A 26,884-nucleotide genomic window follows, 5' to 3' on the forward strand; every position below is an offset into this window, starting at 1 on the left:
AGAAGCATTGTGTGAAACTTATTTCTGATATGTTCATTAAGCTAACAGAGTTAAACCATACTTTTGATTGCGCAGTTCTGAACACTCTTTCTGTAGAAAATGCAAGTGGACATTCGGAGCGCTAAGAGGGTAATAGTGGAAAAAGTAATATATTCAAATATAAACTACACAGTAGCATTCTGTGAAAATTCTTTCTGTTCTGTGCATTCAACTAACAGAGTTGAACCTTACTTTTGATTGAGCCGTTCTGAAACACTCTTTCTGTAGAACCTGCAATTGGACATGCTAAGCGCTAAGAGGCCTACATTGGGAAAAATAATATCTTCAAATAAAAACTACACAGATGCATTCTGTGAAACTTATTTCTGATCTGTAAATTCAGTTAACAGAGATAAAACGTATTTTTGATTGAGCAGTTATGAAACACTCTTTTTGTAGAAAATGCAAGTGGAGATTCGGAGCGCTAAGAGGGTAATAGTGGAAAAAGGAATGTCTTCAAATATAAACTACACAGAATCATTCGGTGAAACTTCTTTCTGATCTGTGCATTCAGCTAACAGAGTTAAACCATACTTTTGATTGAGCAGATCTGAACACTCTTTCTGTAGAAAATGCAACTGGACATTTGGAGCGCTAAGAGCGTAGTAGTGGAAAAAGGAATATATTCAAATATAAACTACACATAAGCATTCTGTGAAACTTCTTTCTGATCTGAGCATTCAGCTAACAGAGTTAAACCATACTTTTGATTGAGCAGTTTTGAAACACTCTGTCTGTAGAAAATGCAACTGGACATTCGTAGCACTAAGTGGGTAATAGTGGAAAAAAGAATATGTTCAAATATAAACTACACAGAAGCATTGTATGAAACTTCTTTCTGTTCTGTGCATTCAACTAACAGAGTTGAACCTTACTTTTGATTGAGCCTTTCTGAAACACTCTTTCTGTAGAAACTGCAATTGGACATTCTGAGCGCTAAGAGGCCTATATTGGGAAAAATAATATCTTCAAATAAAAACTACACAGAAGTATTGTGTTAAACTTATTTCTGATATGTTCATTAAGCTAACAGAGTTAAACCATACTTTGGATTGCGCAGTTCTGAACACTCTTTCTCTAGAAAATGCAAGTGGACATTTGGAGCACTAAGAGGGTAATAGTGGAAAAAGGAATATATTCAAATATAAACTACACAGTAGCATTCTGTGAAAATTCTTTCTGTTCTGTGCATTCAACTAACAGAGTTGAACCTTACTTTTATTGAGCCGTTCTGAAACACTCTTTCTGTAGAAACTGCAATTGGACATGCTAAGCGCTAAGAGGCCTACATTGGGAAAAAGAATATCTTCAAATAAAAACTACACAGAAGCATTCTGTGAAACTTATTTCTGATCTGTAAATTCAGTTAACAGAGATAAAACATATTTTTGATTGAGCAGTTATGAAACACTCTTTTTGTAGAAAATGCAAGTGGAGATTCGGAGCGCTAAGTGGGTAACAGTGGAAAAAGGAATGTCTTCAAATATAAACTACACAGAATCATTCGGGGAAACTTCTTTCTGATCTGTGCATTCAGCTAACAGAGTTAAACCATACTTTTGATTGAGCAGATTTGAACACTCTTTCTGTAGAAAATGCAACTGGACATTTGGAGCGCTAAGAGAGTAGTAGTGGAAAAAGGATTATATTCAAATATAAACTACACAGAAGCATTCTGTGAAACTTCTTTCTGATCTGAGCATTCAGCTAACAGAGTTAAACCATACATTTGATTGAGCAGTTTTGAAACACACTGTCTGTAGAAAATGCAACTGGACATTCGTAGCGCTAAGTGGGTAATAGTGGAAAAAAGAATGTGTTCAAATATAAACTACACAGAAGCATTGTATGAAACTTCTTTCTGTTCTGTGCATTCAACTAACAGGGTTGAACCTTACTTTTGATTGAGCCGTTCTGAAACACTCTTTCTGTAGAAACTGCAATTGGACATTCTGAGCGCTAAGAGGCCTATATTGGGAAAAAGAATGTCTAGAAATAAAAACTACACAGAAGAATTGTGTGAAACTTCTTTCTGTTCTGTTTGTTCAACTAAAAGTGTTGAACCTTAGTTTTGATTGAGCCGTTCTGAAACACTCTTTCTGTAGAAAATGCAAGTGGAGATTTGGAGCGCTAAGAGGGTAATAGTGGAAAAAGGAATGTCTCCAAATATAAACTACACAGAATCATTCTGTGAAACATCTTTCTGATCTGTGCATTCAGCTAACAGAGTTAAACCATAGTTTTGATTGAGCAGATCTGAACACTCTTTCTGTAGAAAATGCAACTGGACATTTGGAGCGCTAAGAGAGTAGTAGTGGAAAAAGGAATATATTCAAATAGAAACTACACAGTAGCATTCTGTGAAACTTCTTTCTGATCTGAGCATTCAGCTAACAGAGTTAAACCATACTTTTGATTGAGCAGTTTTGAAACACTCTGTCTGTAGAAAATGCAACTGGACATTCGTAGCGCTAAGTGGGTAATAGTGGAAAAAAGAATATGTTCAAATATAAACTACACAGAAGCATTGTATGAAACTTCTTTCTGTTCTGTGCATTCAACTAACAGAGTTGAACCTTACTTTTGATTGAGCCTTTCTGAAACACTCTTTCTGTAGAAACTGCAATTGGACATTCTGAGCGCTAAGAGGCCTCTATTGGGAGAAATAATATCTTCAAATAAAAACTACACAGAAGCATTGTGTGAAACTTATTTCTGATATGTTCATTTAGCTAACAGAGTTAAACCATACTTTTGATTGCGCAGTTCTGAACACCCTTTCTGTAGAAAATGCAAGTGGACATTCGGAGCGCTAAGAGGGTAATAGTGGAAAAAGGAATATATTCAAATATAAACTACACAGTAGCATTCTGTGAAAATTCTTTCTGTTCTGTGCATTCAACTAACAGAGTTGAACCTTACTTTTGATTGAGCCGTTCTGAAACACTCTTTCTGTAGAACCTGCAATTGGACATGCTAAGCGCTAAGAGGCCTACATTGGGAAAAATAATATCTTCAAATAAAAACTACACAGATGCATTCTGTGAAACTTATTTCTGATCTGTAAATTCAGTTAACAGAGATAAAACGTATTTTTGATTGAGCAGTTATGAAACACTCTTTTTGTAGAAAATGCAAGTGGAGATTCGGAGCGCTAAGAGGGTAATAGTGGAAAAAGGAATGTCTTCAAATATAAACTACACAGAATCATTCGGTGAAACTTCTTTCTGATCTGTGCATTCAGCTAACAGAGTTAAACCATACTTTTGATTGAGCAGATCTGAACACTCTTTCTGTAGAAAATGCAACTGGACATTTGGAGCGCTAAGAGCGTAGTAGTGGAAAAAGGAATATATTCAAATATAAACTACACAGAAGCATTCTGTGAAACTTCTTTCTGATCTGAGCATTCAGCTAACAGAGTTAAACCATACTTTTGATTGAGCAGTTTTGAAACACTCTGTCTGTAGAAAATGCAACTGGACATTCGTAGCGCTAAGTGGGTAATAGTGGAAAAAAGAATATGTTCAAATATAAACCACACAGAAGCATTGTATGAAACTTCTTTCTGTTCTGTGCATTCAACTAACAGAGTTGAACCTTACTTTTGATTGAGCCGTTCTGAAACACTCTTTCTGTAGAAACTTCAATTGGACAATCTGAGCGCTAAGAGGCCTATATTGGGAAAAAGAATGTCTACAAATAAAAACTACACAGAAGAATTGTGTGAAACTTCTTTCTGTTCTGTTTGTTCAACTAAAAGAATTGAACCTTAGTTTTGATTGAGCCGTTCTGAAACACTCTTTCTGTAGAAAATGCAAGTGGAGATTCGGAGCGCTAAGAGGGTAATAGTGGAAAAAGGAATGTCTCCAAATATAAACTATACAGAATCATTCTGTGAAACTTCTTTCTGATATGTGCATTCAGCTAACAGAGTTTAACCGTACTTTTGATTGAGCAGATCTGAACACTCTTTCTGTAGAAAATGCAACTGGACATTTGGAGCGCTAAGAGAATAGTAGTGGAAAAGGGAATATATTCAAATATAAACTACACAGAAGCATTCTGTGAAACTTCTTTCTGATCTGAGCATTCAGCTAACAGAGTTAAACCATACTTTTGATTGAGCAGTTTTGAAACACTCTGTCTGTAGAAAATGCAACTGGACATTCGTAGCACTAAGTGGGTAATAGTGGAAAAAAGAATATGTTCAAATATAAACTACACAGAAGCATTGTATGAAACTTCTTTCTGTTCTGTGCATTCAACTAACAGAGTTGAACCTTACTTTTGATTGAGCCTTTCTGAAACACTCTTTCTGTAGAAACTGCAATTGGACATTCTGAGCGCAAAGAGGCCTATATTGGGAAAAATAATATCTTCAAATAAAAACTACACAGAAGTATTGTGTTAAACTTATTTCTGATATGTTCATTAAGCTAACAGAGTTAAACCATACTTTGGATTGCGCAGTTCTGAACACTCTTTCTCTAGAAAATGCAAGTGGACATTTGGAGCACTAAGAGGGTAATAGTGGAAAAAGGAATATATTCAAATATAAACTACACAGTAGCATTCTGTGAAAATTCTTTCTGTTCTGTGCATTCAACTAACAGAGTTGAACCTTACTTTTATTGAGCCGTTCTGAAACACTCTTTCTGTAGAAACTGCAATTGGACATGCTAAGCGCTAAGAGGCCTACATTGGGAAAAAGAATATCTTCAAATAAAAACTACACAGAAGCATTCTGTGAAACTTATTTCTGATCTGTAAATTCAGTTAACAGAGATAAAACATATTTTTGATTGAGCAGTTATGAAACACTCTTTTTGTAGAAAATGCAAGTGGAGATTCGGAGCGCTAAGTGGGTAACAGTGGAAAAAGGAATGTCTTCAAATATAAACTACACAGAATCATTCGGGGAAACTTCTTTCTGATCTGTGCATTCAGCTAACAGAGTTAAACCATACTTTTGATTGAGCAGATCTGAACACTCTTTCTGTAGAAAATGCAACTGGACATTTGGAGCGCTAAGAGAGTAGTAGTGGAAAAAGGATTATATTCAAATATAAACTACACAGAAGCATTCTGTGAAACTTCTTTCTGATCTGAGCATTCAGCTAACAGAGTTAAACCATACTTTTGATTGAGCAGTTTTGAAACACTCTGTCTGTAGAAAATGCAACTGGACATTCGTAGCGCTAAGTGGGTAATAGTGGAAAAAAGAATGTGTTCAAATATAAACTACACAGAAGCATTGTATGAAACTTCTTTCTGTTCTGTGCATTCAACTAACAGGGTTGAACCTTACTTTTGATTGAGCCGTTCTGAAACACTCTTTCTGTAGAAACTGCAATTGGACATTCTGAGCGCTAAGAGGCCTATATTGGGAAAAAGAATGTCTAGAAATAAAAACTACACAGAAGAATTGTGTGAAACTTCTTTCTGTTCTGTTTGTTCAACTAAAAGTGTTGAACCTTAGTTTTGATTGAGCCGTTCTGAAACACTCTTTCTGTAGAAAATGCAAGTGGAGATTTGGAGCGCTAAGAGGGTAATAGTGGAAAAAGGAATGTCTCCAAATATAAACTACACAGAATCATTCTGTGAAACTTCTTTCTGATCTGTGCATTCAGCTAACAGAGTTAAACCATACTTTTGATTGAGCAGATCTGAACACTCTTTCTGTAGAAAATGCAACTGGACATTTGGAGCGCTAAGAGAGTAGTAGTGGAAAAAGGAATATATTCAAATAGAAACTACACAGTAGCATTCTGTGAAACTTCTTTCTGATCTGAGCATTCAGCTAACAGAGTTAAACCATACTTTTGATTGAGCAGTTTTGAAACACTCTGTCTGTAGAAAATGCAACTGGACATTCGTAGCGCTAAGTGGGTAATAGTGGAAAAAAGAATATATTCAAATATAAACTACACAGAAGCATTGTATGAAACTTCTTTCTGTTCTGTGCATTCAACTAACAGAGTTGAACCTTACTTTTGATTGAGCCTTTCTGAAACACTCTTTCTGTAGAAACTGCAATTGGACATTCTGAGCGCTAAGAGGCCTCTATTGGGAGAAATAATATCTTCAAATAAAAATTACACAGAAGCATTGTGTGAAACTTATTTCTGATATGTTCATTTAGCTAACAGAGTTAAACCATACTTTTGATTGCGCAGTTCTGAACACTCTTTCTGTAGAAAATGCAAGTGGACATTCGGAGCGCTAAGAGGGTAATAGTGGAAAAAGGAATATATTCAAATATAAACTACACAGTAGCATTCTGTGAAAATTCTTTCTGTTCTGTGCATTCAACTAACAGAGTTGAACCTTACTTTTGATTGAGCCGTTCTGAAACACTCTTTCTGTAGAAACTGCAATTGGACATGCTAAGCGCTAAGGGGCCTACATTGGGAAAAAGAATATCTTCAAATAAAAACTACACAGATGCATTCTGTGAAACTTATTTCTGATCTGTAAATTCAGTTAACAGAGATAAAACATATTTTTGATTGAGCAGTTATGAAACACTCTTTTTGTAGAAAATGCAAGTGGAGATTCGGAGCGCTAAGGGGGTAATAGTGGAAAAAGGAATGTCTTCAAATATAAACTACACAGAATCATTCGGGGAAACTTCTTTCTGATCTGTGCATTCAGCTAACAGAGTTAAACCATACTTTTGATTGAGCAGATCTGAACACTCTTTCTGTAGAAAATGCAACTGGACATTTGGAGCGCTAAGAGCATAGTAGTGGAAAAAGAATATATTCAAATATAAACTACACAGAAGCATTCTGTGAAACTTCTTTCTGATCTGAGCATTCAGCTAACAGATTTAAACCATACTTTTGATTGAGCAGTTTTGAAACACTCTGTCTGTAGAAAATGCAACTTTACATTCGTAGCGCTAAGTGGGTAATAGTGGAAAAAAGTATATGTTCAAATATAAACTACACAGAAGCATTGTATTAAACTTCTTTCTGTTCTGTGCATTCAACTAACAGAGTTGAACCTTACTTTTGATTGAGCGTTCTGAAACACTCTTTCTGTAGAAACTGCAATTGGACATTCTGAGCGCTAAGAGGCCTATATTGGGAAAAAGAATGTCTACAAATAAAAACTACACAGAAGAATTGTGTGAAACTTCTTTCTGTTCTGTTTGTTCAACTAAAAGAGTTGAACCTTAGTTTTGATTGAGCCGTTCTGAAACACTCTTTCTTTAGAAAATGCAAGTGGAGATTCGGAGCGCTAAGAGGGTAATAGTGGAAAAAGGAATGTCCCCAAATATAAACTACACAGAATCATTCTGTGAAACTTCTTTCTGATCTGTGCATTCAGCTAACAGAGTTAAACCATACTTTTGATTGAGCAGATCTGAACACTCTTTCTGTAGAAAATGCAACTGGACATTTGGAGCGCTAAGAGAGTAGTAGTGGAAAAAGGAATATATTCAAATATAAACTACACAGAAGCATTCTGTGAAACTTCTTTCTGATCTGAGCATTCAGCTAACAGAGTTAAACCATACTTTTGATTGAGCAGTTTTGAAACACTCTGTCTGTAGAAAATGCAACTGGACATTCGTAGCGCTAAGTGGGTAATAGTGGAAAAAAGAATATGTTCAAATATAAACTACACAGAAGCATTGTATGAAACTTCTTTCTGTTCTGTGCATTCAACTAACAGAGTTGAACCTTACTTTTGATTTAGCCTTACTGAAACACTCTTTCTGTAGAAACTGCAATTGGACATTTTGAGCGCTGAGAGGCCTATATTGGGAAAAATAATATCTTCAAATAAAAACTACACAGAAGCATTGTGTGAAACTTATTTCTGATATGTTCATTAAGCTAACAGAGTTAAACCATACTTTTGATTGCGCAGTTCTGAACACTCTTTCTGTAGAAAATGCAAGTGGACATTCGGAGCGCTAAGAGGGTAATAGTGGAAAAAGGAATATATTCAAATATAAACTACACAGTAGCATTCTGTGAAAATTCTTTCTGTTCTGTGCATTCAACTAACAGACTTGAACCTTACTTTTGATTGAGCCGTTCTGAAACACTCTTTCTGTAGAAACTGCAATTGGGCATGCTAAGCGCTAAGAGGCCTACATTGGGAAAAAGAATATCTTCAAATAAAAACTACACGGATGCATTCTGTGAAACTTATTTCTGATCTGTAAATTCAGTTAACAGAGATAAAACATATTTTTGATTGAGCAGTTATGAAACACTCTTTTTGTAGGAAATGCAAGTGGAGATTCGGAGCGCTAAGAGGGTAATAGTGGAAAAAGGAATGTCTTCAAATATAAACTACACAGAATCATTCGGTGAAACTTCTTTCTGATCTGTGCATTCAGCTAACAGAGTTAAACCATACTTTTGATTGAGCAGATCTGAACACTCTTTCTGTAGAAAATGCAACTGGACATTTGGAGCGCTAAGAGCGTAGTAGTGGAAAAAGGAATATATACAAATATAAACTACACAGAAGCATTCTGTGAAACTTCTTTCTGATCTGAGCATTCAGCTAACAGAGTTAAACCATACTTTTGATTGAGCAGTTTTGAAACACTCTGTCTGTAGAAAATGCAACTGGACATTCGTAGCGCTAAGTGGGTAATAGTGGAAAAAATAATATGTTCAAATATAAACTACACAGAAGCATTGTATGAAACTTCTTTCTGTTCTGTGCATTCAACTAACAGGGTTGAACCTTACTTTTGATTGAGCCGTTCTGAAACACTCTTTCTGTAGAAACTGCAATTGGACATTCTGAGCGCTAAGAGGCCTATATTGGGAAAAAGAATGTCTACAAATAAAAACTACACAGAAGAATTGTGTGAAACTTCTTTCTGTTCTGTTTGTTCAACTAAAAGAGTTGAACCTTAGTTTTGATTGAGCCGTTCTGAAACACTCTTTCTGTAGAAAATGCAAGTGGAGATTCGGAGCGCTAAGAGGGTAATAGTGGAAAAAGGAATGTCTCCAAATATAAACTACACAGAATCATTCTGTGAAACTTCTTTCTGATCTGTGCATTCAGCTAACAGAGTTAAACCATACTTTTGATTGAGCAGATCTGAACACTCTTTCTGTAGAAAATGCAACTGGACATTTGGAGCGCTAAGAGAGTAGTAGTGGAAAAAGGAATATATTCAAATATAAACTACACAGAAGCATTCTGTGAAACTTCTTTCTGATCTGAGCATTCAGCTAACAGAGTTAAACCATACTTTTGATTGAGCAGTTTTGAAACACTCTGTCTGTAGAAAATGCAACTGGACATTCGTAGCGCTAAGTGGGTAATAGTGGAAAAAAGAATATGTTCAAATAAAAACTACACAGAAGCATTGTATGAAACTTCTTTCTGTTCTATGCATTCAACTAACAGAGTTGAACCTTACTTTTGATTGAGCCGTTCTGAAACACTCTTTTTGTAGAAACTGCAATTGGACAATCTGAGCGCTAAGAGGCCTATATTGGGAAAAATAATATCTTCAAATAAAAACTACACAGAAGCATTGTGTGAAACTTATTTCTGATATGTTCATTAAGCTAACAGAGTTAAACCATACTTTTGATTGCGCAGTTCTGAACACTCTTTCTGTAGAAAATGCAAGTGGACATTCGGAGCGCTAAGAGGGTAATAGTGGAAAAAGTAATATATTCAAATATAAACTACACAGTAGCATTCTGTGAAAATTCTTTCTGTTCTGTGCATTCAACTAACAGAGTTGAACCTTACTTTTGATTGAGCCGTTCTGAAACACTCTTTCTGTAGAACCTGCAATTGGACATGCTAAGCGCTAAGAGGCCTACATTGGGAAAAATAATATCTTCAAATAAAAACTACACAGATGCATTCTGTGAAACTTATTTCTGATCTGTAAATTCAGTTAACAGAGATAAAACGTATTTTTGATTGAGCAGTTATGAAACACTCTTTTTGTAGAAAATGCAAGTGGAGATTCGGAGCGCTAAGAGGGTAATAGTGGAAAAAGGAATGTCTTCAAATATAAACTACACAGAATCATTCGGTGAAACTTCTTTCTGATCTGTGCATTCAGCTAACAGAGTTAAACCATACTTTTGATTGAGCAGATCTGAACACTCTTTCTGTAGAAAATGCAACTGGACATTTGGAGCGCTAAGAGCGTAGTAGTGGAAAAAGGAATATATTCAAATATAAACTACACATAAGCATTCTGTGAAACTTCTTTCTGATCTGAGCATTCAGCTAACAGAGTTAAACCATACTTTTGATTGAGCAGTTTTGAAACACTCTGTCTGTAGAAAATGCAACTGGACATTCGTAGCACTAAGTGGGTAATAGTGGAAAAAAGAATATGTTCAAATATAAACTACACAGAAGCATTGTATGAAACTTCTTTCTGTTCTGTGCATTCAACTAACAGAGTTGAACCTTACTTTTGATTGAGCCTTTCTGAAACACTCTTTCTGTAGAAACTGCAATTGGACATTCTGAGCGCTAAGAGGCCTATATTGGGAAAAATAATATCTTCAAATAAAAACTACACAGAAGTATTGTGTTAAACTTATTTCTGATATGTTCATTAAGCTAACAGAGTTAAACCATACTTTGGATTGCGCAGTTCTGAACACTCTTTCTCTAGAAAATGCAAGTGGACATTTGGAGCACTAAGAGGGTAATAGTGGAAAAAGGAATATATTCAAATATAAACTACACAGTAGCATTCTGTGAAAATTCTTTCTGTTCTGTGCATTCAACTAACAGAGTTGAACCTTACTTTTATTGAGCCGTTCTGAAACACTCTTTCTGTAGAAACTGCAATTGGACATGCTAAGCGCTAAGAGGCCTACATTGGGAAAAAGAATATCTTCAAATAAAAACTACACAGAAGCATTCTGTGAAACTTATTTCTGATCTGTAAATTCAGTTAACAGAGATAAAACATATTTTTGATTGAGCAGTTATGAAACACTCTTTTTGTAGAAAATGCAAGTGGAGATTCGGAGCGCTAAGTGGGTAACAGTGGAAAAAGGAATGTCTTCAAATATAAACTACACAGAATCATTCGGGGAAACTTCTTTCTGATCTGTGCATTCAGCTAACAGAGTTAAACCATACTTTTGATTGAGCAGATTTGAACACTCTTTCTGTAGAAAATGCAACTGGACATTTGGAGCGCTAAGAGAGTAGTAGTGGAAAAAGGATTATATTCAAATATAAACTACACAGAAGCATTCTGTGAAACTTCTTTCTGATCTGAGCATTCAGCTAACAGAGTTAAACCATACATTTGATTGAGCAGTTTTGAAACACACTGTCTGTAGAAAATGCAACTGGACATTCGTAGCGCTAAGTGGGTAATAGTGGAAAAAAGAATATGTTCAAATATAAACTACACAGTAGCATTGTATGAAACTTCTTTCTGTTCTGTGCATTCAACTAACAGAGTTGAACCTTACTTTTGATTGAGCCGTTCTGAAACACTCTTTCTGTAGAAACTGCAATTGGACATTCTGAGCGCTAAGAGGCCTATATTGGGAAAAAGAATGTCTAGAAATAAAAACTACACAGAAGAATTGTGTGAAACTTCTTTCTGTTCTGTTTGTTCAACTAAAAGTGTTGAACCTTAGTTTTGATTGAGCCGTTCTGAAACACTCTTTCTGTAGAAAATGCAAGTGGAGATTTGGAGCGCTAAGAGGGTAATAGTGGAAAAAGGAATGTCTCCAAATATAAACTACACAGAATCATTCTGTGAAACATCTTTCTGATCTGTGCATTCAGCTAACAGAGTTAAACCATAGTTTTGATTGAGCAGATCTGAACACTCTTTCTGTAGAAAATGCAACTGGACATTTGGAGCGCTAAGAGAGTAGTAGTGGAAAAAGGAATATATTCAAATAGAAACTACACAGTAGCATTCTGTGAAACTTCTTTCTGATCTGAGCATTCAGCTAACAGAGTTAAACCATACTTTTGATTGAGCAGTTTTGAAACACTCTGTCTGTAGAAAATGCAACTGGACATTCGTAGCGCTAAGTGGGTAATAGTGGAAAAAAGAATATGTTCAAATATAAACTACACAGAAGCATTGTATGAAACTTCTTTCTGTTCTGTGCATTCAACTAACAGAGTTGAACCTTACTTTTGATTGAGCCTTTCTGAAACACTCTTTCTGTAGAAACTGCAATTGGACATTCTGAGCGCTAAGAGGCCTCTATTGGGAGAAATAATATCTTCAAATAAAAACTACACAGAAGCATTGTGTGAAACTTATTTCTGATATGTTCATTTAGCTAACAGAGTTAAACCATACTTTTGATTGCGCAGTTCTGAACACCCTTTCTGTAGAAAATGCAAGTGGACATTCGGAGCGCTAAGAGGGTAATAGTGGAAAAAGGAATATATTCAAATATAAACTACACAGTAGCATTCTGTGAAAATTCTTTCTGTTCTGTGCATTCAACTAACAGAGTTGAACCTTACTTTTGATTGAGCCGTTCTGAAACACTCTTTCTGTAGAACCTGCAATTGGACATGCTAAGCGCTAAGAGGCCTACATTGGGAAAAATAATATCTTCAAATAAAAACTACACAGATGCATTCTGTGAAACTTATTTCTGATCTGTAAATTCAGTTAACAGAGATAAAACGTATTTTTGATTGAGCAGTTATGAAACACTCTTTTTGTAGAAAATGCAAGTGGAGATTCGGAGCGCTAAGAGGGTAATAGTGGAAAAAGGAATGTCTTCAAATATAAACTACACAGAATCATTCGGTGAAACTTCTTTCTGATCTGTGCATTCAGCTAACAGAGTTAAACCATACTTTTGATTGAGCAGATCTGAACACTCTTTCTGTAGAAAATGCAACTGGACATTTGGAGCGCTAAGAGCGTAGTAGTGGAAAAAGGAATATATTCAAATATAAACTACACAGAAGCATTCTGTGAAACTTCTTTCTGATCTGAGCATTCAGCTAACAGAGTTAAACCATACTTTTGATTGAGCAGTTTTGAAACACTCTGTCTGTAGAAAATGCAACTGGACATTCGTAGCGCTAAGTGGGTAATAGTGGAAAAAAGAATATGTTCAAATATAAACCACACAGAAGCATTGTATGAAACTTCTTTCTGTTCTGTGCATTCAACTAACAGAGTTGAACCTTACTTTTGATTGAGCCGTTCTGAAACACTCTTTCTGTAGAAACTTCAATTGGACAATCTGAGCGCTAAGAGGCCTATATTGGGAAAAAGAATGTCTACAAATAAAAACTACACAGAAGAATTGTGTGAAACTTCTTTCTGTTCTGTTTGTTCAACTAAAAGAATTGAACCTTAGTTTTGATTGAGCCGTTCTGAAACACTCTTTCTGTAGAAAATGCAAGTGGAGATTCGGAGCGCTAAGAGGGTAATAGTGGAAAAAGGAATGTCTCCAAATATAAACTATACAGAATCATTCTGTGAAACTTCTTTCTGATATGTGCATTCAGCTAACAGAGTTTAACCGTACTTTTGATTGAGCAGATCTGAACACTCTTTCTGTAGAAAATGCAACTGGACATTTGGAGCGCTAAGAGAATAGTAGTGGAAAAGGGAATATATTCAAATATAAACTACACAGAAGCATTCTGTGAAACTTCTTTCTGATCTGAGCATTCAGCTAACAGAGTTAAACCATACTTTTGATTGAGCAGTTTTGAAACACTCTGTCTGTAGAAAATGCAACTGGACATTCGTAGCACTAAGTGGGTAATAGTGGAAAAAAGAATATGTTCAAATATAAACTACACAGAAGCATTGTATGAAACTTCTTTCTGTTCTGTGCATTCAACTAACAGAGTTGAACCTTACTTTTGATTGAGCCTTTCTGAAACACTCTTTCTGTAGAAACTGCAATTGGACATTCTGAGCGCAAAGAGGCCTATATTGGGAAAAATAATATCTTCAAATAAAAACTACACAGAAGTATTGTGTTAAACTTATTTCTGATATGTTCATTAAGCTAACAGAGTTAAACCATACTTTGGATTGCGCAGTTCTGAACACTCTTTCTCTAGAAAATGCAAGTGGACATTTGGAGCACTAAGAGGGTAATAGTGGAAAAAGGAATATATTCAAATATAAACTACACAGTAGCATTCTGTGAAAATTCTTTCTGTTCTGTGCATTCAACTAACAGAGTTGAACCTTACTTTTATTGAGCCGTTCTGAAACACTCTTTCTGTAGAAACTGCAATTGGACATGCTAAGCGCTAAGAGGCCTACATTGGGAAAAAGAATATCTTCAAATAAAAACTACACAGAAGCATTCTGTGAAACTTATTTCTGATCTGTAAATTCAGTTAACAGAGATAAAACATATTTTTGATTGAGCAGTTATGAAACACTCTTTTTGTAGAAAATGCAAGTGGAGATTCGGAGCGCTAAGTGGGTAACAGTGGAAAAAGGAATGTCTTCAAATATAAACTACACAGAATCATTCGGGGAAACTTCTTTCTGATCTGTGCATTCAGCTAACAGAGTTAAACCATACTTTTGATTGAGCAGATCTGAACACTCTTTCTGTAGAAAATGCAACTGGACATTTGGAGCGCTAAGAGAGTAGTAGTGGAAAAAGGATTATATTCAAATATAAACTACACAGAAGCATTCTGTGAAACTTCTTTCTGATCTGAGCATTCAGCTAACAGAGTTAAACCATACTTTTGATTGAGCAGTTTTGAAACACTCTGTCTGTAGAAAATGCAACTGGACATTCGTAGCGCTAAGTGGGTAATAGTGGAAAAAAGAATGTGTTCAAATATAAACTACACAGAAGCATTGTATGAAACTTCTTTCTGTTCTGTGCATTCAACTAACAGGGTTGAACCTTACTTTTGATTGAGCCGTTCTGAAACACTCTTTCTGTAGAAACTGCAATTGGACATTCTGAGCGCTAAGAGGCCTATATTGGGAAAAAGAATGTCTAGAAATAAAAACTACACAGAAGAATTGTGTGAAACTTCTTTCTGTTCTGTTTGTTCAACTAAAAGTGTTGAACCTTAGTTTTGATTGAGCCGTTCTGAAACACTCTTTCTGTAGAAAATGCAAGTGGAGATTTGGAGCGCTAAGAGGGTAATAGTGGAAAAAGGAATGTCTCCAAATATAAACTACACAGAATCATTCTGTGAAACTTCTTTCTGATCTGTGCATTCAGCTAACAGAGTTAAACCATACTTTTGATTGAGCAGATCTGAACACTCTTTCTGTAGAAAATGCAACTGGACATTTGGAGCGCTAAGAGAGTAGTAGTGGAAAAAGGAATATATTCAAATAGAAACTACACAGTAGCATTCTGTGAAACTTCTTTCTGATCTGAGCATTCAGCTAACAGAGTTAAACCATACTTTTGATTGAGCAGTTTTGAAACACTCTGTCTGTAGAAAATGCAACTGGACATTCGTAGCGCTAAGTGGGTAATAGTGGAAAAAAGAATATATTCAAATATAAACTACACAGAAGCATTGTATGAAACTTCTTTCTGTTCTGTGCATTCAACTAACAGAGTTGAACCTTACTTTTGATTGAGCCTTTCTGAAACACTCTTTCTGTAGAAACTGCAATTGGACATTCTGAGCGCTAAGAGGCCTCTATTGGGAGAAATAATATCTTCAAATAAAAACTACACAGAAGCATTGTGTGAAACTTATTTCTGATATGTTCATTTAGCTAACAGAGTTAAACCATACTTTTGATTGCGCAGTTCTGAACACTCTTTCTGTAGAAAATGCAAGTGGACATTCGGAGCGCTAAGAGGGTAATAGTGGAAAAAGGAATATATTCAAATATAAACTACACAGTAGCATTCTGTGAAAATTCTTTCTGTTCTGTGCATTAAACTAACAGAGTTGAACCTTACTTTTGATTGAGCCGTTCTGAAACACTCTTTCTGTAGAAACTGCAATTGGACATGCTAAGCGCTAAGGGGCCTACATTGGGAAAAAGAATATCTTCAAATAAAAACTACACAGATGCATTCTGTGAAACTTATTTCTGATCTGTAAATTCAGTTAACAGAGATAAAACATATTTTTGATTGAGCAGTTATGAAACACTCTTTTTGTAGAAAATGCAAGTGGAGATTCGGAGCGCTAAGGGGGTAATAGTGGAAAAAGGAATGTCTTCAAATATAAACTACACAGAATCATTCGGGGAAACTTCTTTCTGATCTGTGCATTCAGCTAACAGAGTTAAACCATACTTTTGATTGAGCAGATCTGAACACTCTTTCTGTAGAAAATGCAACTGGACATTTGGAGCGCTAAGAGCATAGTAGTGGAAAAAGAATATATTCAAATATAAACTACACAGAAGCATTCTGTGAAACTTCTTTCTGATCTGAGCATTCAGCTAACAGATTTAAACCATACTTTTGATTGAGCAGTTTTGAAACACTCTGTCTGTAGAAAATGCAACTTTACATTCGTAGCGCTAAGTGGGTAATAGTGGAAAAAAGTATATGTTCAAATATAAACTACACAGAAGCATTGTATTAAACTTCTTTCTGTTCTGTGCATTCAACTAACAGAGTTGAACCTTACTTTTGATTGAGCGTTCTGAAACACTCTTTCTGTAGAAACTGCAATTGGACATTCTGAGCGCTAAGAGGCCTATATTGGGAAAAAGAATGTCTACAAATAAAAACTACACAGAAGAATTGTGTGAAACTTCTTTCTGTTCTGTTTGTTCAACTAAAAGAGTTGAACCTTAGTTTTGATTGAGCCGTTCTGAAACACTCTTTCTTTAGAAAATGCAAGTGGAGATTCGGAGCGCTAAGAGGGTAATAGTGGAAAAAGGAATGTCCCCAAATATAAACTACACAGAATCATTCTGTGAAACTTCTTTCTGATCTGTGCATTCAGCTAACAGAGTTAAACCATACTTTTGATTGAGCAGATCTGAACACTCTTTCTGTAGAAAATGCAACTGGACATTTGGAGCGCTAAGAGAGTAGTAGTGGAAAAAGGAATATATTCAAATATAAACTACACAGAAGCATTCTGTGAAACTTCTTTCTGATCTGAGCATTCAGCTAACAGAGTTAAACCATACTTTTGATTGAGCAGTTTTGAAACACTCTGTCTGTAGAAAATGCAACTGGACATTCGTAGCGCTAAGTGGGTAATAGTGGAAAAAAGAATATGTTCAAATATAAACTACACAGAAGCATTGTATGAAACTTCTTTCTGTTCTGTGCATTCAACTAACAGAGTTGAACCTTACTTTTGATTTAGCCTTACTGAAACACTCTTTCTGTAGAAACTGCAATTGGACATTTTGAGCGCTGAGAGGCCTATATTGGGAAAAATAATATCTTCAAATAAAAACTACACAGAAGCATTGTGTGAAACTTATTTCTGATATGTTCATTAAGCTAACAGAGTTAAACCATACTTTTGATTGCGCAGTTCTGAACACTCTTTCTGTAGAAAATGCAAGTGGACATTCGGAGCGCTAAGAGGGTAATAGTGGAAAAAGGAATATATTCAAATATAAACTACACAGTAGCATTCTGTGAAAATTCTTTCTGTTCTGTGCATTCAACTAACAGACTTGAACCTTACTTTTGATTGAGCCGTTCTGAAACACTCTTTCTGTAGAAACTGCAATTGGGCATGCTAAGCGCTAAGAGGCCTACATTGGGAAAAAGAATATCTTCAAATAAAAACTACACGGATGCATTCTGTGAAACTTATTTCTGATCTGTAAATTCAGTTAACAGAGATAAAACATATTTTTGATTGAGCAGTTATGAAACACTCTTTTTGTAGGAAATGCAAGTGGAGATTCGGAGCGCTAAGAGGGTAATAGTGGAAAAAGGAATGTCTTCAAATATAAACTACACAGAATCATTCGGTGAAACTTCTTTCTGATCTGTGCATTCAGCTAACAGAGTTAAACCATACTTTTGATTGAGCAGATCTGAACACTCTTTCTGTAGAAAATGCAACTGGACATTTGGAGCGCTAAGAGCGTAGTAGTGGAAAAAGGAATATATACAAATATAAACTACACAGAAGCATTCTGTGAAACTTCTTTCTGATCTGAGCATTCAGCTAACAGAGTTAAACCATACTTTTGATTGAGCAGTTTTGAAACACTCTGTCTGTAGAAAATGCAACTGGACATTCGTAGCGCTAAGTGGGTAATAGTGGAAAAAATAATATGTTCAAATATAAACTACACAGAAGCATTGTATGAAACTTCTTTCTGTTCTGTGCATTCAACTAACAGGGTTGAACCTTACTTTTGATTGAGCCGTTCTGAAACACTCTTTCTGTAGAAACTGCAATTGGACATTCTGAGCGCTAAGAGGCCTATATTGGGAAAAAGAATGTCTACAAATAAAAACTACACAGAAGAATTGTGTGAAACTTCTTTCTGTTCTGTTTGTTCAACTAAAAGAGTTGAACCTTAGTTTTGATTGAGCCGTTCTGAAACACTCTTTCTGTAGAAAATGCAAGTGGAGATTCGGAGCGCTAAGAGGGTAATAGTGGAAAAAGGAATGTCTCCAAATATAAACTACACAGAATCATTCTGTGAAACTTCTTTCTGATCTGTGCATTCAGCTAACAGAGTTAAACCATACTTTTGATTGAGCAGATCTGAACACTCTTTCTGTAGAAAATGCAACTGGACATTTGGAGCGCTAAGAGAGTAGTAGTGGAAAAAGGAATATATTCAAATATAAACTACACAGAAGCATTCTGTGAAACTTCTTTCTGATCTGAGCATTCAGCTAACAGAGTTAAACCATACTTTTGATTGAGCAGTTTTGAAACACTCTGTCTGTAGAAAATGCAACTGGACATTCGTAGCGCTAAGTGGGTAATAGTGGAAAAAAGAATATGTTCAAATAAAAACTACACAGAAGCATTGTATGAAACTTCTTTCTGTTCTGTGCATTCAACTAACAGAGTTGAACCTTACTTTTGATTTATCCTTACTGAAACACTCTTCCTGTAGAAACTGCAATTGGACATTCTGAGCGCTAAGAGGCCTATATTGGGAAAAATAATATCTTCAAATAAAAACTACACAGAAGCATTGTGTGAAACTTATTTCTGATATGTTCATTAAGCTAACAGAGTTAAACCATACTTTTGATTGCGCAGTTCTGAACACTCTTTCTGTAGAAAATGCAAGTGGACATTCGGAGCGCTAAGAGGGTAATAGTGGAAAAAGGAATATATTCAAATATAAACTACACAGTAGCATTCTGTGAAAATTCTTTCTGTTCTTTGCATTCAACTAACAGAGTTGAACCTTACTTTTGATTGAGCCGTTCTGAAACACTCTTTCTGTAGAAACTGCAATTGGGCATGCTAAGCGCTATGAGGCCTACATTGGGAAAAAGAATATCTTCAAATAAAAACTACACAGATGCATTCTGTGAAACTTATTTCTGATCTGTAAATTCAGTTAACAGAGATAAAACATATTTTTGATTGAGCAGTTATGAAACACTCTTTTTGTAGAAAATGCAAGTGGAGATTCGGAGCGCTAAGAGGGTAATAGTGGAAAAAGGAATGTCTTCAAATATAAACTACACAGAATCATTCGGTGAAACTTCTTTCTGATCTGTGCATTCAGCTAACAGAGTTAAACCATACTTTTGATTGAGCAGATCTGAACACTCTTTCTGTAGAAAATGCAACTGGACATTTGGAGCGCTAAGAGCGTAGTAGTGGAAAAAGGAATATATTCAAATATAAACTACACATAAGCATTCTGTGAAACTTCTTTCTGATCTGAGCATTCAGCTAACAGAGTTAAACCATACTTTTGATTGAGCAGTTTTGAAACACTCTGTCTGTAGAAAATGCAACTGGACATTCGTAGCGCTAAGTGGGTAATAGTGGAAAAAATAATATGTTCAAATATAAACTACACAGAAGCATTGTATGAAACTTCTTTCTGTTCTGTGCATTCAACTAACAGGGTTGAACCTTACTTTTGATTGAGCCGTTCTGAAACACTCTTTCTGTAGAAACTGCAATTGGACATTCTGAGCGCTAAGAGGCCTATATTGGGAAAAAGAATGTCTACAAATAAAAATACACAGAAGAATTGTGTGAAACTTCTTTCTGTTCTGTTTGTTCAACTAAAGGAGTTGAACCTTAGTTTTGATTGAGCCGTTCTGAAACACTCTTTCTGTAGAAAATGCAAGTGGAGATTCGGAGCGCTAAGAGGGTAATAGTGGAAAAAGGAATGTCTCCAAATATAAACTACACAGAATCATTCTGTGAAACTTCTTTCTGATCTGTGCATTCAGCTAACAGAGTTAAACCATACTTTTGATTGAGCAGATCTGAACACTCTTTCTGTAGAAAATGCAACTGGACATTTGGAGCGCTAAGAGAGTAGTAGTGGAAAAAGGAATATATTCAAATATAAACTACACAGAAGCATTCTGTGAAACTTCTTTCTGATCTGAGCATTCAGCTAACAGAGTTAAACCATACTTTTGATTGAGCAGTTTTGAAACACTCTGTCTGTAGAAAATGCAACTGGACATTCGTAGCGCTAAGTGGGTAATAGTGGAAAAAAGAATATGTTCAAATATAAACTACACAGAAGCATTGTATGAAACTTCTTTCTGTTCTGTGCATTCAACTAACAGAGTTGAACCTTACATTTGATTGAGCCTTTCTGAAACACTCTTTCTGTAGAAACTGCAATTGGACATTCTGAGCGCTAAGAGGCCTATATTGGGAAAAATAATATCTTCAAATAAAAACTACACAGAAGCATTGTGTGAAACTTATTTCTGATATGTTCATTAAGCTAACAGAGTTAAACCATACTTTTGATTGCGCAGTTCTGAACACTCTTTCTGTAGAAAATGCAAGTGGACATTCGGAGCGCTAAGAGGGTAATAGTGGAAAAAGGAATATATTCAAATATAAACTACACAGTAGCATTCTGTGAAAATTCTTTCTGTTCTGTGCATTCAACTAACAGAGTTGAACCTTACTTTTGATTGAGCCGTTCTGAAACACTCTTTCTGTAGAAACTGCAATTGGACATGCTAAGCGCTAAGAGGCCTACATTGGGAAAAAGAATATCTTCAAATAAAAACTACACAGATGCATTCTGTGGAACTTATTTCTGATCTGTAAATTCAGTTAACAGAGATAAAACATATTTTTGATTGAGCAGTTATGAAACACTCTTTTTGTAGAAAACGCAAGTGGAAATTCGGAGCGCTAAGAGGGTAATAGTGGAAAAAGGAATGTCTTCAAATATAAACTACACAGAATCATTCGGGGAAACTTCTTTCTGATCTGTGCATTCAGCTAACAGAGTTAAACCATACTTTTGATTGAGCAGATCTGAACACTCTTTCTGTAGAAAATGCAACTGGACATTTGGAGCGCTAAGAGCGTAGTAGTGGAAAAAGGAATATATTCAAATATAAACTACACAGAAGCATTCTGTGAAACTTCTTTCTGATCTGAGCATTCAGCTAACAGAGTTAAACCATACTTTTGATTGAGCAGTTTTGAAACACTCTGTCTGTAGAAAATGCAACTGGACATTCGTAGCGCTAATTGGGTAATAGTGGAAAAAAGAATATGTTCAAATATAAACTACACAGAAGCATTGTATGAAACTTCTTTCTGTTCTATGCATTCAACTAACAGAGTTGAACCTTACTTTTGATTGAGCCGTTCTGAAACACTCTTTTTGTAGAAACTGCAATTGGACAATCTGAGCGCTAAGAGGCCTATATTGGGAAAAATAATATCTTCAAATAAAAACTACACAGAAGAATTGTGTGAAACTTATTTCTGATATGTTCATTAAGCTAACAGAGTTAAACCATACTTTTGATTGCGCAGTTCTGAACACTCTTTCTGTAGAAAATGCAAGTGGACATTCGGAGTGCTAAGAGGGTAATAGTGGAAAAAGGAATATATTCAAATATAAACTACACAGTAGCATTCTGTGAAAATTCTTTCTGTTCTATGCATTCAACTAACAGAGTTGAACCTTACTTTTGATTGAGCCGTTCTGAAACACTCTTTCTGTAGAAACTGCAATTGGACATTCTGAGCGCTAAGAGGCCTATATTGGGAAAAAGAATGTCTACAAATAAAAACAACACAGAAGAATTGTGTGAAACTTCTTTCTGTTCTGTTTGTTCAACTAAAAGAGTTCAACCTTAGTTTTGATTGAGCCGTTCTGAAACACTCTTTCTGTAGAAAATGCAAGTGGAGATTCGGAGCGCTAAGAGGGTAATAGTGGAAAAAGGAATGTCTCCAAATATAAACTACACAGAATCATTTTGTGAAACTTCTTTCTGATCTGTGCATTCAGCTAACAGAGTTAAACCATACTTTTGATTGAGCAGATCTGAACACTCTTTCTGTAGAAAATGCAACTGGACATTTGGAGCGCTAAGAGATTAGTAGTGGAAAAAGGAATATATTCAAATATAAACTACACAGAAGCATTCTGTGAAACTTCTTTCTGATCTGAGCATTCAGCTAACAGAGTTAAACCATACTTTTGATTGAGCAGTTTTGAAACACTCTGTCTGTAGAAAATGCAACTGGACATTCGTAGCGCTAAGTGGGTAATAGTGGAAAAAAGAATATGTTCAAATATAAACTACACAGAAGCATTGTATGAAACTTCTTTCTGTTCTGTGCATTCAACTAACAGAGTTGAACCTTACTTTTGATTGAGCCTTTCTGAAACACTCTTTCTGTAGAAACTGCAATTGGACATTCTGAGCGCTAAGAGGCCTATATTGAGAAAAATAATATCTTCAAATAAAAACTACACAGAAGCATTGTGTGAAACTTATTTCTGATATGTTCATTAAGCTAACAGAGTTAAACCATACTTTTGATTGCGCAGTTCTGAACACTCTTTCTGTAGAAAATGCAAGTGGACATTCGGAGCGCTAAGAGGGTAATAGTGGAAAAAGGAATATATTCAAATATAAACTACACAGTAGCATTCTGTGAAAATTCTTTCTGTTCTGTGCATTCAGCTAACAGATTTGAACCTTACTTTTGATTGAGCCGTTCTGAAACACTCTTTCTGTAGAAACTGCAATTGGACATGCTAAGCGCTAAGAGGCCTACATTGGGAAAAAGTATATCTTGAAATAAAAACTACACAGATGCATTCTGTGAAACTTATTTCTGATCTGTAAATTCAGTTAACAGAGATAAAACATATTTTTGATTGAGCAGTTATGAAACACTCTTTTTGTAGAAAATGCAAGTGGAGATTCGGAGCGCTAAGAGGGTAATAGTGGAAAAAGGAATGTCTTCAAATATAAACTACACAGAATCATTCGGTGAAACTTCTTTCTGATCTGTGCATTCAGCTAACAGAGTTAAACCATACTTTTGATTGAGCAGATCTGAACACTCTTTCTGTAGAAAATGCAACTGGACATTTTGAGCGCTAAGAGCGTAGTAGTGGAAAAAGGAATATATTCAAATATAAACTACACAGCAGCATTCTGTGAAACTTCTTTCTGATCTCAGCATTCAGCTAACAGAGTTAAACCATACTTTTGATTGAGCAGTTTTGAAACACTCTGTCTGTAGAAAATGCAACTGGACATTCGTAGCGCTAAGTGGGTAATAGTGGAAAAAAGAATATGTTCAAATATAAACTACACAGAAGCATTGTATGAAACTTCTTTCTGTTCTGTGCATTCAACTAACAGAGTTGAACCTTACTTTTGATTGAGCCGTTCTGAAACACTCTTTCTGTAGAAACTGCAATTGGACATTCTGAGCGCTAAGAGGCCTATATTGGGAAAAAGAATGTCTACAAATAAAAACTACACAGAAGAATTGTGTGAAACTTCTTTCTGTTCTGTTTGTTCAACTAAAAGAGTTGAACCTTAGTTTTGATTGAGCCGTTCTGAAACACTCTTTCTGTAGAAAATGCAAGTGGAGATTCGGAGCGCTAAGAGGTTAATAGTGGAAAAAGGAATGTCTCCAAATATAAACCACACAGAATCATTCTGTGAAACTTCTTTCTGATCTGTGCATTCAGCTAACAGAGTTAAACCATACTTTTGATTGAGCAGATCTGAACACTCTTTCTGTAGAAAATGCAACTGGACATTTGGAGCGCTAAGAGAGTAGTAGTGGAAAAAGGAATATATTCAAATATAAACTACACAGAAGCATTCTGTGAAACTTCTTTCTGATCTGAGCATTCAGCTAACAGAGTTAAACCATACTTTTGATTGAGCAGTTTTGAAACACTCTGTCTGTAGAAAATGCAACTGGACATTCGTAGCGCTAAGTGGGTAATAGTGGAAAAAGGAATGTCTTCAAATATAAACTACACAGAATAATTCGGTGAAACATCTTTCTGATCTGTGCATTCAGCTAACAGAGTTAAACCATACTTTTGATTGAGCAGATCTGAACACTCTTTCTGTAGAAAATGCAACTGGACATTTGGAGCGCTAAGAGCGTAGTAGTGGAAAAAGGAATATATTCAAATATAAACTACACAGAAGCATTCTGTGAAACTTATTTCTGATCTGAGCATTCAGCTAACAGAGTTAAACCATACTTTTGATTGAGCAGTTTTGAAACACTCTGTCTGTAGAAAATGCAACTGGACATTGGTAGCGCTAAGAGGGTAATAGTGGAAAAAAGAATATGTTCAAATATAAACTACAGAGAAGCATTGTATGAAACTTCTTTCTGTTCTGTGCATTCAACTAACAGGGTTGAACCTTACTTTTGATTGAGCCGTTCTGAAACACTCTTTCTGTAGAAACTGCAATTGGACATTCTGAGCGCTAAGAGGCCTATATTGGGAAAAAGAATGTCTACAAATAAAAACTACACAGAAGAATTGTGTGAAACTTCTTTCTGTTCTGTTTGTTCAACTAAAAGTGTTGAACCTTAGTTTTGATTGAGCCGTTCTGAAACACTCTTTCTGTAGAAAATGCAAGTGGAGATTCGGAGCGCTGAGAGGGTAATAGTGGAAAAAGGAATGTCACCAAATATAAACTACACAGAAACATTCTGTGAAACTTCTTTCTGATATGTGCATTCAGCTAACAGATTTAAACCATACTTTTGATTGAGCAGATCTGAACACTCTTTCTGTAGAAAATGCAACTGGACATTTGGGGCGCTAAGAGAGTAGTAGTGGAAAAAGGAATATATTCAAATATAAACTACACAGAAGCATTCTGTGAAACTTCTTTCTGATCTGAGCATTCAGCTAACAGAGTTAAACCATACTTTTGATTGAGCAGTTTTGAAACACTCTGTCTGTAGAAAATGCATCTGGACATTCGTAGCGCTAAGTGGGTAATAGTGGAAAAAAGAATATGTTCAAATATAAACTACACAGAAGCATTGTATGAACCTTCTTTCTGTTCTGTGCATTCAACTAACAGAGTTGAACCTTACTTTTGATTGAGCCTTTCTGAAACACTCTTTCTGTAGAAACTGCAATTGTACATTCTGAGCGCTAAGAGGCCTCTATTGGGAAAAATAATATCTTCAAATAAAAACTACACAGAAACATTGTGTGAAACTTATTTCTGATATGTTCATTAAGCTAACAGAGTTAAACCATACTTTTGATTGCGCAGTTCTGAACACTCTTTCTGTAGAAAATGCAAGTGGACATTCGGAGCGCTAAGAGGGTAGTAGTGGAAAAAGGAATATATTCAAATATAAACTACACAGTAGCATTCTGTGAAAATTCTTTCTGTTCTGTGCATTCAACTAACAGAGTTGAACCTTACTTTTGATTGAGCCGTTCTGAAACACTCTTTCTGTAGAAACTGCAATTGGACATGCTAAGCGCTAAGAGGCCTACATTGGGAAAAATAATATCTTCAAATAAAAACTACACAGATGCATTCTGTGAAACTTATTTCTGATCTGTAAATTCAGTTAACAGAGATAAAACATATTTTTGATTGAGCAGTTATGAAACACTCTTTTTGTAGAAAATGCAAGTGGAGATTCGGAGCGCTAAGAGGGTAATAGTCTAAAAAGTAATGTCTTCAAATATAAACTACACAGAATCATTCGGGGAAACTTCTTTCTGATCTGTGCATTCAGCTAACAGAGTTAAACCATAGTTTTGATTGAGCAGATCTGAACACTCTTTCTGTAGAAAATGCAACTGGACATTTGGAGCGCTAAGAGCGTAGTAGTGGAAAAAGGAATATATTCAAATATAAACTACACAGAAGCATTCTGTGAAACTTCTTTCTGATCTGAGCATTCAGCTAACAGAGTTAAACCATACTTTTGATTGAGCAGTTTTGAAACACTCTGTCTGTAGAAAATGCAACTGGACATTCGTAGCGCTAATTGGGTAATAGTGGAAAAAAGAATATGTTCAAATATAAACTACACAGAATCATTGTATGAAACTTCTTTCTGTTCTATGCATTCAACTAACAGAGTTGAACCTTACTTTTGATTGAGCCGTTCTGAAACACTCTTTCTGTAGAAACTGCAATTGGACAATCTGAGCGCTAAGAGGCCTATATTGGGAAAAAGAATGTCTACAAATAAAAACTACACAGAAGAATTGTGTGAAACTTCTTTCTGTTCTGTTTGTTCAACTAAAAGAATTGAACCTTAGTTTTGATTGAGCCGTTCTGAAACACTCTTTCTGTACAAAATGCAAGTGGAGATTCGGAGCGCTGAGAGGGTAATAGTGGAAAAAGGAATGTCTCCAAATATAAACTACACAGAAACATTCTGTGAAACTTCTTTCTGATCTGTGCATTCAGCTAACAGATTTAAACCATACTTTTGATTGAGCAGATCTGAACACTCTTTCTGT

Source organism: Symphalangus syndactylus, chromosome 15 (assembly GCF_028878055.3).
Source record: "Symphalangus syndactylus isolate Jambi chromosome 15, NHGRI_mSymSyn1-v2.1_pri, whole genome shotgun sequence".
In the NCBI taxonomy this organism is placed as follows: domain Eukaryota; kingdom Metazoa; phylum Chordata; class Mammalia; order Primates; family Hylobatidae; genus Symphalangus; species Symphalangus syndactylus.